Here is a 14,769-nt window from a genome sequence, read left to right as displayed (position 1 = left end):
TTCCTTCCTTCCTTCCTTCCTTCCTTCCTTCCTTCCTTCCTTCCTTCCTTCCTTCCTTCCTTCCTTCCTTCCTTCTTCCCACTTATATCTAGGCGTCATCCCCTAACACACACAGAAGACCTACAAATTTGCAATTGTGCCCGTGTCATACAGTCCCTAATCTCCCTTTTTTCACATTTTAAATACAAAAGTTAAACAATTCAAGCAAATAAAATAAGGAACCAAAAGGTAGAAGAGAAAAATACTGTTCGAACCCTCCAACTGTTACCCCCGGTTTGGTAAATTTTCTTAAAGAGCCTGGCTGTTGTAATCRGAGAGACACTGGGCTTGAACGAGCTCTTTTTCCCGAGCCTAACGTCTACCAACAAACAGGCTGGGTCTGACAGGGCCTCAGCTCCCAAAAAGCCTCTCGGGGTCAGGCACCACTTTTCAGAAGTAGGTGCCTGACAAGAAACAGAAACACCCAGTCAGAAGAAGTTCCAATTTAGACCAATCATCTTCTATTTATGCTTGGATTCAGGGGAAATTTATGTGTGTACATCTTAAGAACTGAGACTGTCTTGTCTGTAGCCCCGTGGAAACTCTGAACCAAGGCTTCCATGATTCCAACTGTCAGCCAGGGCAGGAGCTCTAAATTCTTCTCCTGAAATTGGTGCTTTTGGGTTATAAATAAATAATACAACTAATAAATAAATAATTGGGGGAGGAGAAAAGGGAGCTACATTGGACATAGTTGGTTCCAGGATACCAAAAGCCACTACTGCCCAGGCTCCTAATGGTCTCAGCTTCACCTGTATTCCCACATTGGAAGAAAATGTTCCCTAGCCCCCTACACAAACAACTACTCATTTTCGTATTTTCAGAAGGGCAGCAGGCTGAGCAGCCAGGTGCAGCTTCCATCTTAGCTCGTCTTTCAAGACAAGTATATAAAGTTCCTGCATTTTGCCTCAGTCTCCATACAGCAGGATCTGATATGTTTACTCAGACCAAACCTGAAGTTAGATGCACAGAYCATTCTGTTGGCTTCTGAGAAAAAAAGGTGTAACTTGTAAATACTGCAAGAGAAAGCAKATCACAGGAGCTGTTACTGCTCAGTTTCAGCTCAGACTATGTTCGACTGTTTGAACTGTAGCATTTTAGCTTCTCCAAGCGCTTAGCTTCTCCAACAACTGCATTACACCTCAACCACTCCATGAACCGTAGGCATCTGTTTTTGGAGCGCTCATGCTCGCCAGTGAGTGAAAAATGTGGGAAAAATCCCACATGGGAGATATTCCTGGAGCTTGGCACAATGAGGTGAGTTTGGAGCTACTTGTCTGAGATGCCTGTACTATATTATTATTATTATTATGGGTAGCACCATATTTATATCTATCCACCATACCTGTATCTATCCATCTGTMCACCAGATTTATATCTATCTTGATTTGGATTCTTTCTCTCTAGGTCTGAAGCATCATCAGTGGGAATACTGGTGGGAAAGCACTTCCTTTGCTCTATGTATACATGGCTGTATTTCAGATTCCTTAGAACTACTTATAAAACTGTCCCAAGTGTGAGACCAATGAACAGAAAAACAGAGTTATTTGCCTGTGCCCAGAGCTCCWACAAACAGCCTTAACTGAGATACAGCCTGGAGATCATGAGCTTCAGCTCTKAAGTTTACAGGTCAGTGGCATACATGGGTTAACATAATATTGTYAGTGCATCATAAAGCATGGATGTGGAAATTATCTTTAAAAACTCCAGATACAAACACAAAAGCTCCACATATATTAAAGGAAGCTTTGAGAACTTCTAAGAATTAAGTATGAATGCTAGAATGACCTGTAAAAGACACCAATTTTGAGATCAATTTCACATCAGATTCAATTCTAAGTCATTTCTTAAGACCAAGGAKAATTTAAATAAATAATAATAATTGTAAACCATTCTACATTGCAGGTCAGGGTCCACAAAGGTATGTCCACAAAAGGGAACTGCTAACACTGATGGAAAAAAATGTATTATTGAGGTATAGTGGTGGTGGTAACAATGTTCACTTGTTTTTCAGAAGACAAAACCAGCAACTTAAGCAATAATAAATAAGGAATAATAAAATAAGCAATAATAAATAAGCAATAATAAAAAGGAAAGCCATACATATAATAATACCCCATAAAACTTAAATATTTGTAAAAAGTCAAAACCAGCTTCTTGAATACCATATGCCTTCACCCAGCCAGCCCACCCCTACATCTGTGAGCCTCTATTGCCATATTGCCGTGGTCAATATTTTTCTTACATCATGACACCAAACAAGCACAGCACTACTSGCCTCCCAGAAATTATCAGGAGGCTTCCAAACCCAGGATTCAGTCAGGATTATTAACTTCAAACTTTAAAAAAACATGGCCCAAGTCTTAAAAAAAAAGGCATTTACAAATAGCTGTTAAAGAGAAAAACTTGGATTTTCCCTGTAGTTTCTAACAATTTAGGTTCAATAATGTATTGCAAGGCCAAGTTCTTCTTCACAATTAAGAAGGCCAATAGTCTCATGGAACGAAGGAGTGGACAGACTTCCACYTGCCGAGGCCCAGCAAGCTTAGGAGCCCTGTGGTAAAACCCACCAACACTTAGATGCTTCTCCAGGCAAAGTGGATCTCACTCATCTGTCACTCCAAATCTAAACTTGCTCTGTGGTCTTTACAGTCCCAAATTCTACTAAGCACGTAGATAAAAACGCACTCAGTCTCCCTAGGCTCAAGGTTGCAAGTGCAGCAGCAGCTGCCTCCAAAGCAGGCAGAAACCCAAACCTCACCTTGGAAGAGAGCAGGGGCAATGCAGGAATTTAGTGCAATCCTTAGAGCAGGTGCCACACGCTCCACAGCTTCGGCCTGCTGGGATGCGCCGGCTCTTGCCCACGTTCAGGGAGTCGCTTCTTGCCCCCTACTTCATCGTGTGCCAGGCATCAGGGAGAGCGCCCCGGCTCGGTCCCGCCTGCAAAACCTGCCCCAGCCACCCTGGGCTACAAGGCAGCACAACAGAGGTCTGAGGCATCGTTGGCAGGATTTAAATAGTCAGGGCCCTATTCTGCTCTTACTGGCATCAAATGGCAACCGAATCTTTTCAAAAGTTCCTTCTTTTACAGCAAGATTGGTTTACAGCAAGACGAAAGTCAAACCTATAGCACCAGCCTGGCAATATATCTTGTTTTCTTACCCTCAGACATACAGGATCTGATTTCTACAAGTTTAATTGTACAATATTACACTTCCGTAGTTTTATTTCTAGCACTTATTTGGCACTTGAGCACTATTAATAACCTCYAGTTATTGCATCTAGCACGCAGTGTTGTTGGACACTAAGTAAACTAAAGGATTTTTCTTTGCCCGCACACATACACACACAAACATCCGTTTTGTCACCTCTCTTCTCACCTGCACCCTAATTAGGAGCCCTGGCCGCTTGTGTGGGGCCAGCAGTCCAGAACTGGGACTCCAGATTGCAAAAAGAACAGGCTTCTGAAATCSTTATGCAGAAACCCAAATCAGACATTTCCTCAGAAGTCTTCTCTATCTCTGGCTACAGCTGACATTTCTCTGAGAGCTTCAGAAAGCAAAGCATTGCCTGGGTAAAAGGAGAGGAGTGGAGGGAAAGAAAGAACCTAAAAAGGGCTTTTCAGCAGCAGCTTTGACATTGTCAGTGCACGAGTGACAGGTAGAAAGCACTGAATAGAAGACCTGCCTGAATTTTAAATGTGCGTTTTCTTTTCTTTTTTCATGCTCAAAAGATGAAAGATGACAGTCAGTAGAAGACAGAAGTGTTAAGAAYAGGGAAATGGGAAGGATGTGAGGAGACACGAGCTCCAAACCACAGGAAACTGGCCAATGTGGAGTAACGAGGAGCGCTGCCTCCGGCGCCACTTTAAGGGGGAATGAGAAACTCTGAGCGCTCAAAGGCTGCAAARGGAAGAAAGTAAAAGAGAATATGAAAGTGAGAATAAAATTCCCTGTCCAAATTCACCTGAATGCAGAACAATTTTTGTTTTCATTTTCCCCAAGACACAGCAGGATCTAATCAGTTACAAAGCACAGCCTTTTAAATAATGTCATGAGAAGCTCATAATTTGGCCTGCTATTTTCCCTGCAACATTTTAAAGCATGAGTTAGATGACAGGATGACATCCAAATCATGACTAAAACATTGTGTCTGGGACAAAAAAAAAAAAGTCTATGGCGTGTTACTCTGCTACTAATGCAGTATTGTTTATTTAGGTGTCCTGAATGCCATTGCTTCATTGGAGGGAGGGAAGACATGTATTTTTAGAGATGTGACTAATAAACTATACAGATACAAATGGATTCAATTTTCCTAACCTTATTCAAGCTAGGGCACTAAGTGGTCACAGCTATTGTTAACAAAAGCAAAGCAAAAATTAATGTTTCAAAATGTTGGATGAGGTTCTGTGCAGCGATGTACTCGTCTGAGTTTTGTACACTCAGAAGTAACTCAACAATAATTAATTTGAGAGTATGAGTGTATACAGAGAGTGTAACTCTGCCTGAAAAATAACCTGAGATTTCTTTGGAAAGGATGGAAATTCAGAGCACATTGCAGAAGAGAGGAGATTCCCAAAACATCTGTGTTTCTCAAGTAAGAAGAGCAAGATACATCTGCTTGCATAGAGCAAAATACAGCACAAGAACGAATGATAAGTGTAAGGGAAGGTCACGTGGACCAACTTCAAGCACTGGAGATCCTGCATCATCCAAATGCTTAACACAAACAAAGAAACAAAGAAAAACTAAGTAGTTTTGGATCCATAGGATACTTTACTTGACTAAAGTGAGTATTAGTTATGTGCARGTTATCAGTTATAACTGAAGATTGAGCAGGGGGTTGAGCTAAATGATCTCTAGGGCTCCCTTCCAACCTCAACCATTCTGTGATTCGTCAGCCATATTTTTTATAATACTGTATATATAGAATGCATATTTTTAAAAAGCATGAAGTACAAATCAAGAATCTTAGAAAAATATACATATGCCACATCCATAAGTTAAGTAGGTAATATTTTTTCTGTAAAATTAGCAGACTTGCCTATTAACCACAGGAAGGCCTACCTAGAAGAGAGAAGGAAGGCAGAATTCACCCCTTCTAACACGTGATGGAGGGAAYTGCTCCATGGAATTGTAATTCTGCTTCCATTAGCCATAGGCTTTTACTTAGACTTCCAGTGGTTCCTTAAGCTTGGGATAATSATAGACCTCAGCTGAGAGGATTGCCACATGGGGCCTTCCTCCATGAAGCCCTCATGGTGAGGGAAGATAAGGCAACCAAAATAAAGGGCACAGAAGTGAGCTCAGCGCTGCCAGGGCTTGTGAATTAGAGCTTCCTGCTTCGGGCTTTYCTGCCCTAAGCAGAGAGCAGGAGCAGGTCTTCGTCTCAGTACTTGTTTATATAAATCCCAAGCGGTTTGGGGCATTATTTTCATTGGGAACGGCAAACTAATGGGTGGACGTTCTTTGATGGTAGGACTGCTTAAAAAAGATAGGCCTAAGGGAATGATTCTGTGTGATTTTATCTCCCAATATCTACAACAATGCTGAAGAAAGTGAACAGTTTATAATAGGATTCTGAAAGTAATTTGGATTTTCCTACCCAAACATCAAGTTTATTTGAAGGTGTGCCCGGCACCACTCTGAACAATGCCCCACTCAAATGGAAATATTTTGCTCTCAAACCTTCAGAAACACAGGTTTCAAGCTCTTTGCTTCTATTATTGAAATTAAACCAAAATCTCCCCGCTTCATTTGCTAGTGTCCATGAGCATCCACATTAGCCAAAGTGTAAATTTATGTACAAAAATCCACTGAAAAACTGATCCAGATCTTTCAGCAACSTTAGCTGAAATTTTTTAGCTCTGTTTCTGGAAACATAGAAAGTAGGTCAGTATATATCCTAAAATAGCACATSGCCACTGAGAAAGAATTTAGTATATCTATATCTCTGGATTTTGAAGCTCATTTTTCTATAGGGGGAAATGGAGAATGAAGGCATTTTCCCTTACTCTACTATATAGAGAACCACATGCAAGAAAAATTGCTTATACTTAAAAAAGGCTACAAATCATCCATCTACTGAAGGAAAATATTACCTGCTTTAATCTAAGCAGAGTATCATTGAATGGAACCATTTAAGCTTTATCTAAAYCTAAGCAAGGGAATATTAAGCCTAAAATGTGTTTCAAATGATGCCCTGGCTATGCACCACATGCTGCTTCTTGCATGTCTTGTTCCCTAGTTATCAAGAATCTATTTAAGTAAATCCAATTTACTTTGGAAATAAGGGCGTATTTTCCATGATTTCATCATTCATCTGACTTTATGACTGTTTTTTTAAACATTTGCTCTAAGGCATTTCAATAACCACTGTTATCTATTTTGTGATATTTTACATGCTCTGCATAATAAAAGGTAAAATATTTTCTTTAATATAAGATGCAGATCTCCCACCTTTTCCTTCTTTATAAGAAAGTAAAAGGCATAAGCAAAGAGCAATTAAGGAAAGAGCAATTCAATACTCTGTTTACATGCACTTTACAGTAATACAAATTCCAAAGAACGTTTCTTGGTTGAATATTGGCAAACTTCTCCTTTCATTAACTGTTACAGGACTTTAACATTAAAAGAAAAAGCCCTTATTAACAAAATAGTCAATATTAAATGATGAAAGTAATGTCACTGACTTGAATAAATAAGCATCAATACTCTTAAGTATGACTTGATGAATGATGTTGATTTGTTTCCCAGAATAGAGCTATCAAGCWAGAACTCATATATATTTAATTGGGAAAAAATGATATTGCCTCTCCCAAATTCCAAGTGTCATTCTTCATTTTCTTCCTTTGAATCTCTGCAGTAGATTAAAATGACTGGTTGAAACTGAGCGTTACATAAAAAAACACTGAATTTAAAAGGTCATGCTACCAAATAGCAGGAATCACTAAAAATAGCAGTTTGGGTGTTTTGGGTTTTTTTGTTTTTTTTTTTTTTAAAGAGGATTAATGGATCTTGCAGGTCAACAAGTGACGTCAACAACAGGGTTTCCATTTCTGCAACCATGGGATGCTCTTCAGGGTCCAAGAGCTGCTCGATGGGGTCCACCTGACAAAGTGAGGTGAAAGGCTCTTTGCCAAGAGGCTGCCGCATTTGGCAAGGAGGGTTTTAAATTAAGAACGCTGAAGGAGGGACAAAACCACCAAGGGCCAAGTAAGGAATGGCTTGCTGGGTGGGAGGTGAGCAGTTGATGATCTTCACCCTGACTTYCAAGTGCACCTATACATACATGCAGTCCAGGCAGTGACAGAATGGGACCCCTCAAAGTCACCAGTGTGTAACACATCGTAACACACTGAAGGTCTCTCTAAAAGAAGGACAGTGAAAGGGAGCGACTTCCTCTAAACCTGTAACTGGCAGGACCTGCAATTGTTTGATACCCAAGAAATCAATGCTTGCTGACAGAAACTTAGTAAAAATCAGGAGCTTTATACATAACGCAGGATTCATAATCAGCTGAAAGAGAAAATGGAGGAGTTGCTCAAACTTTTAAAAGTTAAAAAACACTGAAAGAATAAAATGATTGAGTTTAAATCCTCCACCCTGCAAGATTTTAAAACTAATCTAGCAAATAAAGTGCATAATTAAGCATATGTTTCATTAAATTCCCAGATTGCTGCCACACAGCTTTTCACGTGGCTTGGTTCACCTTAAGGGAAAGTTTTCATTCTTTACTTCCAGTAACCAAAGGCTGGGGCTGGCTGAAATCAGTTTAAAAGGAACAACAGACCTGTTACCTTTAGCAATCTCTTSCTGATGCCAGCACTATGTCATTCTCCAAGACTCAGACAACAGCAGGTTCCTCAGGCTATGGCAAGTTAGCAGAATCACTCTTCAGGCTGATACATCTCCAGTGTAATAATAATAAAACTCTGCTATAGTTACATGGAACTAAATAACTTGGGAACTTCTTGCCCTGGGATTGTCTTGTTGGTTGGTTGGTTGGTTTTTAAACCTGTGACAAATTTCCCAAGAGTTTTCCCAGCTCACTGCTCATTTCCTGGCTGTGATTGTATGACTGCATATGGATGTATGTCTCCCGGCCCGAGTCCTCACCCGTTCCCTGCCAGTCTACATGGCAGGGCAATGTAACCTCCAACTTGTCACTATAGCCCCTCCTGTGCCTGCAATTTCATATTGTTCACCCATCTCCCTCGTACATGCCAGTAACTGACACACAAATTTCAGGATGTAATGATGCTAGAGCAGGTTAAAAATGTCCATGCTGGGGCAGAGAGGTGTCCTTGAGCCCCACCACAGGTCAAACTGAACTTACAGACAGTGCCATATGGAGACCTCCGCATGTCAGCCTGCACGTACACGGGCCTGTTGCACAGACCAGGTTCTCTTCAAACAACAAAAATCTCCATCTTCATAATGGTCATAGGGTTTCAGCATACATATAACTCTATACACAGCACAAATATATCCATCGACTTTTATCTGCTCTGTCTTGATTAAAAATAATGATTATAGCAAAATGAAATAAGCACTGGGAATACTAATTACTATAATAGTAATTGACCCTATTTACTCAAACAGTCACCTAAAAGTCTAAAAACACAAAAGAGAAACTTGGTATTTAAACAACCGACAAAAAAATCAACTATTGAGTCGGGGCCATCTGTGTCCACAAGCTTTATAGCACTGCTCTTTAAAAGCAAAATAAATGATTTCAGTCTTCAGTGAAACAACTTGGAGCATTATGGAAACAATGGAAAACTCTAAGAGAAATACTAATACTAATTATGCAATTGACTATGACTGACAGCTAATTACAGGGCAAAACTAACTCAAATTATGACAAGAGGACTAACTAGAGCTTAAGAAGAGTAGGTTAAAATGTATCTGACCCTATCCAACCTCTTCTTAATAGGGAAGAAAGAGTTTGTTTTGCTCAACGGAAAGGCACTGATGAATTACTCATGTTCCTTTCTATTTTCCCCCATATCCTTGAGATAAAAATACACGAATACACGCGCTAGCAACTGCAGCTATTTCAGATACTTTATAAGTAGACATATAAAATGCTTGTTCATCTATTTTCCAAACATATCAATATTTATAAAACCATATATAGCCAATTGTATTCTGTAAGGCATTTCTGGCGCAGTAAGGTGGTACCTGAACACTTGCACTGTACCAAATTAGTTAAAAAAAAWCAAGTTTTTCAGCTTATGGTAATAGTTTGCCAACTGCCATGAACATTACGATAAAAAGTCCACAAATATTTTTACTAAAAATGCATATATAACAGAAACGTGTCATGGTGCACGTGACAGGCTTAGACCAGCTTTGTAACCCCTATTTAAAGCAATGACATAAAAATAATMATCAAAACAGCCATTGTCAAATGTTAAATTCATGCACATAACACTTTTATTAAGATGTACACAAGCTTTGAGTTCCAATATATGTAATGTTGTATATTTTCACCTATTTTWAAAATATTTACTGAAAAAATAGCTAACAGTTGCCAAATTTTTCAATAAACACAGTCATTACAGAATAAAATTCCCTATGAATCTTACTAATGAAAAAACTCCTACCAATCCAGAAAAAAAAAGAACTATTTAATGCAAAGTCTTACCTTTCCCTGAAGCAACAGTTTCCAATAGCGACCTCTGCTAATGCTTTAATTTTGCAGTGTAATTTTCATAGTTTTTCACTTCAGGCAGGGAGGGGTTAACTGTAAGCAGGAGGGATGCTGTCTTGCTTGCTTCCTGGAGACCAGTGTTTTGCATTGTGAGCTGTCACAGCTACCTAGGGAAAATAACACTTGTCTTAAACTTCAATCACCTGGACAACAGCATGATATATCACTACTCACAATTCCAATTAAACTGAATCCAAGTCTGGAAACATGACCTTAAAAATTATCTTTATCTATCAAACATTTCATAATTTTTGCTTCTATTTTGCAGGTTTTTTTTTTTTTTTTTTCTTTTAACTTGCTAACAAGGAATTCATGTTCTTGTATATAGACATAAGAAAGCAGAAGAGTTTTATATATAAATACTGCATTTTTAATCGCAACCTGCCTCCACACCAACAACATGAAGAAGGGTTTTTTTTCCTTGTAGATTTGTGGTAAAAGAAAACAAAAACAAGAGCAAAACTGGAGCTGGACTCCAATTCCTAAGGCAYTTTGGAAAACAAGTGCTGAGCCCGTGGGTCTGCTTGCATGGCACATGTGGCTCATACCCAAGGATACCAGAGCCACAGTACCAGGGGAGCACAGGGTTGTCCCCAATGCTCCTACTAATCGAGAAACCCAGCCACAATGTCAGTTATTACAGCAGACTATCACCCATGTGCCTGTCCAGGTTTTAACTCAATCCCCAAATAACGTGTGCTATTTATCAAATACTACCAAATCCAGCCACAAGTCTGGTACTATGGAGACAATATGAACATTGTCTTCAAGTTCTGTGAACGAGGACAGTAAATGGCATGGGACATGCACAAGAGACTACGCCAAAAGCTTCATAGGGTGAAAAGAAAGTATCCTATATTTGAAGAAAATACATCTGAACCCACATAACATATCTATTTTCTTAACCAGTGAGTGGGCAATCTGCTCAGCTCAGTCCTTCCATTCATTTAAGAATAATTCAGTTTGGAAGGATCCTCAGTTTTTCTGGTCCATCCTCCTGCGCAAAACTGGGTTAATCTGAGTATTAGCTGAGGTTGCTCAAAGCCTTCCCAAAGTCTTGGATGCCTCCAAGGACAGAGATTGCAGCCTGTCTGGACAGCTGTAGTGCTGAGGGAACAACACTATGAACCTCCTGAAGAACATAGCTCAGGCTGAACACTGTTGATCCACAGCAGCAGACAGGGCAGTTTAACTCCAAAAACATTGGTGTCAACTGGTGTAGCCCATGAAAGTGTTGCCTTGGGCACTTAATTAAAAGACCTCCTGATTCAAGTATTAACAAATTGTATTTTCTGCTGTCTCAGAAAGCCAGGTTTTACAACCCTCTATCTTCTCCCCATCCCATCCTTAACAACACCCCACCCTTGCACTGCTTTTCCATGTACTTACCATGTACTACTTTATCAAAGACCTATACTTTTTTTTTTTTTCCTTCATTTCTTTGCTGTCCTTGTCCTTCTGGAAAGGGCTTTGCAATTGTCACCCACCAACACACAAGTGTAACTCTCACCACCTTTTAAGAAGCATTACTAAGTATCTGCATAATGGTCTTCCTAAATTCTTAAGCATAAACACAGAAGTTTTTTTTTGAATATTAAGAGAACGACRAGACTGTTGCATTTGAGTTAAGAGTCTCTGAGCTAGATGTGGCGGTTCATGGTTGAGATCTGCTCTTTCAAACTCTGCAAATTCATGCATCTTTGTTATACTTAAGCTACATTTTAAAAGTGAGATTTGCTTTAGTTCCTCCACCATTTAGACACTCCCTAGTTCTCAAAAATGAATAGTGACACACAATGGACTAATTTGTAGGAACACTGCAGTTCTACTTCCTCATCTCCCAGCAGAACAGTCCAGTCACACTGATGAGATGCTGCCAGATATGTACCAGATTTTGGGACAAAATGCTTTATTAAGTTTTAAAATACCAATAAAATGGAAGAGCTTGGGTGACCGTTAAYACAACACAGTGGAACTAGTCTGCCATATGCTGCACCTGCATAATAAGAGACTGTATCTTAAAAACAATCATCTGTTTTTGCATATCCATGGGCCAGTTACTCATTTGGATCTCGGGTAGCCAAGTAGAGGAGCAAAAGGATCAAGAGGAAACACAGGGAGAGCTCTTCACACCAGACTCCAAGGCCATACAGTGAATATAGACTTTCATGGACATACTACACTAAAAGCACACGCAGGCACATCACCTTTCAGCCCAGGGCACCTAAGGAATATTGTCCTCTCTAACCTGTGCAGGAATCAAGACTTTCACTGGGTCTAGCTTCTTCTTTTAGAGGTAAACAAAAATATTCTGGGAGGTACTTGAAAAGAATAGTGCTTACCCAGCCTTTCTCAAACAGTCTTTATAATACAAGTGATGCCTAGAAGTTTACCAAAAATCAGGGGATTAAACTTGCAAAAGAAAAAGGGAGTTTACAATAATTCAGTAAAACATCCCCAAATAAGCAGGTCTGTCAAAATATGCATAGTTCTTAAGAGAAAAAAAAAAAAAAACAGTGCAGGTACCAGCTGCATCACTTTAGCACCCTCTCATGGTCTTCTTGCAGCATGTTACTTTATATATCTGCTTAAGTGTTGTTTTGTGCTTTAGCTATTACAAATCAACTTTTATACAGAAACATGCATAAAAAAAGGAATAAAAAAAATTATCATGCAATTGACCAAAATTTGAAGTATTCAGCATGAAGTGGCTTACTGTAATACTCAGTACTACTGGATATTTCATGCATTAGCCCCTCTTTGTAGGGGGGGAGAATTGAGTCTTCTAATTGAGGGCAAAATATTCCCTACCAGCCCTCCCCATTTGGTTGATATTTCTAATACTGCTGCTGAGCATCATCTCACAGGCAGCTTCCACCAACATCCACATCTTTTGCTGGTGCAGCTYGGAGTTTGTCATTCCTCTCTCGTGTAGATCACACACAGCAGATCCCACCTCACCAAGCAACCAGATCCATAAAGGCCACAGCCGGATACAGGGCAACCTAAAGGCAGCCCCTGCGTGAGCGGCCACGCGGAGCCRCTTTCCTCAGGCCGCTCCGAGGGCCGGAGCGATTCGCTCGGCCGGGAGCCGCTTTCCTCAGGCCGCTCCGAGGGCCAGAGTGATTCCCTCAGCCGGGAGNGCCGGGAGCCGCTTTCCTCAGGCCGCTCCGAGGGCCAGAGTGATTCCCTCAGCCGGGAGCCGCTTTCCTCAGGCCGCTCCGAGGGCCGGAGCGATTCCCTCAGCCGGGAGCCGCTTTCCTCAGGCCGCTCCGAGGGCCGGAGCGATTCCCTCAGCTGGGAGCCGCTTTCCTCAGGCCTCTCCGAGGGCCGGAGCGATTCGCTCGGCTGGGAGCCGCTTTCCTCAGGCCGCTCCGAGGGCCGGAGCGATTCCCTCAGCCGGGAGCCGCTTTCCTCAGGCCGCTCCGAGGGCCGGAGCGATTCGCTCGGCCGGGGGCCGCTTTCCTAAGGCCACTCTGAGGGCCAGAGCGATTCCCTCGGCCGGGAGCCGCTTTCCTCAGAGCTCCGTGATGGCAGCGGCCGCGAGGGCAGCACAGAGGAGCAGGACAGGACATGCTGGGGCTGGGGAACGACGGGAAGGGCTGCTTGGGAAGAGCTGGAGCTGCTGCTGGGCCAAGCCCGAGGCCTGCCYGGGTGGGATCAGCAGAACCCGGCCCGATTGGGCTGCATGGACAGTTTGGGTTTTGTCCCTGAGCTCAAGAAAAGTCAGAAGGAAACAGAGGGAGCACCAAGGCAGGTCTTACTAAGCTGGCTGGCTGCCTCTACTAACCTGTTGCTTCAACCYATTTCATCTACACCTAAATCCTAAAGCTACCACTGACCATAGTTTAAAATATCAACAGCACAGCTCTTCTTAGCTGACCTTAGATTCGGCAACAGGGAAAATTCAGCCTGTGAAATGCCATTACTTAGTGCAAACCTGTTCCTAACACTTCATCCACCTATGCATTATAAGAGCTCTCTATGATCTTCTCTACCCACCTGAAATGTATAGCCTGTACCTCACCACCCTTCTGGCTCCAGTCTCTGCAACTGTATTTTCCCACACAGAGCTTCACATGATTTCCCACCCAAGATTTCTGTATTTATCAACTTTAAAAGTGCTGATACAAACTGATGGCCAGACAACAATCTCCAGAGGCTGGCTGATCTTTAAGCAAACCAAATCCCCTAATTCTCTTCTCTCCTCTTTCACAAAACTGAACGGACCCCATGAAACCCATGCTGTTGACCACCCTGGAAGCCTGAGGGGTCCACAGCCAGGGACCACATCTGTACCAAAGCCAGCCGGGGTCCACATCTGTAAACCCCAGCGCTGGACAGAGGTGATCAAACATGTACAGCTCAGGGCACTATCTCCCAGCCGTACCTACAAGGAATACTAAGGCATAGTTCAGCTTCAGAAAAGCTCAGAAATAAGTACATGGGAATAAGGACAACTTAAAATAGTTTTTATTTTGACAGCATTTTCAAAAATTCATGTCCTAAACACCAACCTCTGCTGGCAAACATTGCTTTCCTTTTTGATTTTTTTTTTGGAACATTTTTTCTCCATATTTGAAARGTCTAGTCCCAAACAGTAAGTGTTAGAAGTTACTTCCTTCCCAATTTGGCTGGCGAGGGCTGCCGGGGCCTGTTCTGTAACAGGTTCCTTACGCAACCAAGTCCCTCTGCTTAGCAACCCTGCGGGTGGGGTTCAAAACAGCAGCCACAGCAGCACGTTTTGCAACCAAAAACGGAGAACGGAAAAAAAAAAAAAAAAAAGAGAGAAACAGAGATGCAGGAACCATGGAGTTCAAATAGGAAATATTTCTTATTTCTTTCAGCCTTCCTTCATGAGAAAGGCAGCTTGCTTGACAAAGAAAAAAGGCAACAGAAGAGTGGATCAAAGGCAGCTAAAATACTTCTCAAATACTTCTCATCCAAAGTCGTAATTAATTCTGAGATCCTGATATGAAAGTGATTATGAGAAGAAAAAAGTCAGGTGGAGAA

The 14,769-nt window shown here is 41.4% G+C and overlaps 1 protein-coding gene across 1 annotated transcript in view; it reads right to left on the bottom strand.

Annotated features, from left to right (window-relative positions):
- The window catches only part of FRY (FRY microtubule binding protein), a 193,951-nt gene extending 184,228 nt beyond the window's left edge, over positions 1-9,723 (bottom strand). Inside the window, exon 1 of the mRNA XM_026049852.1 lies at positions 9,691-9,723. The gene's annotated coding sequence lies outside the window, so the exon portion shown is untranslated. The remainder of the gene's footprint in view (positions 1-9,690) is intronic.
- Between the last annotated feature and the right edge of the window lie 5,046 nt (positions 9,724-14,769).

The sequence above is a fragment of the Nothoprocta perdicaria genome, unplaced genomic scaffold (genome assembly GCF_003342845.1).
Source record: "Nothoprocta perdicaria isolate Ctin4 unplaced genomic scaffold, notPer1 scaffold_62, whole genome shotgun sequence".
Classification (NCBI taxonomy): domain Eukaryota; kingdom Metazoa; phylum Chordata; class Aves; order Tinamiformes; family Tinamidae; genus Nothoprocta; species Nothoprocta perdicaria.
The sequence above is the reverse complement of the archived record's forward strand: the minus strand, read 5'-3'. Positions and strand labels throughout refer to the sequence as shown.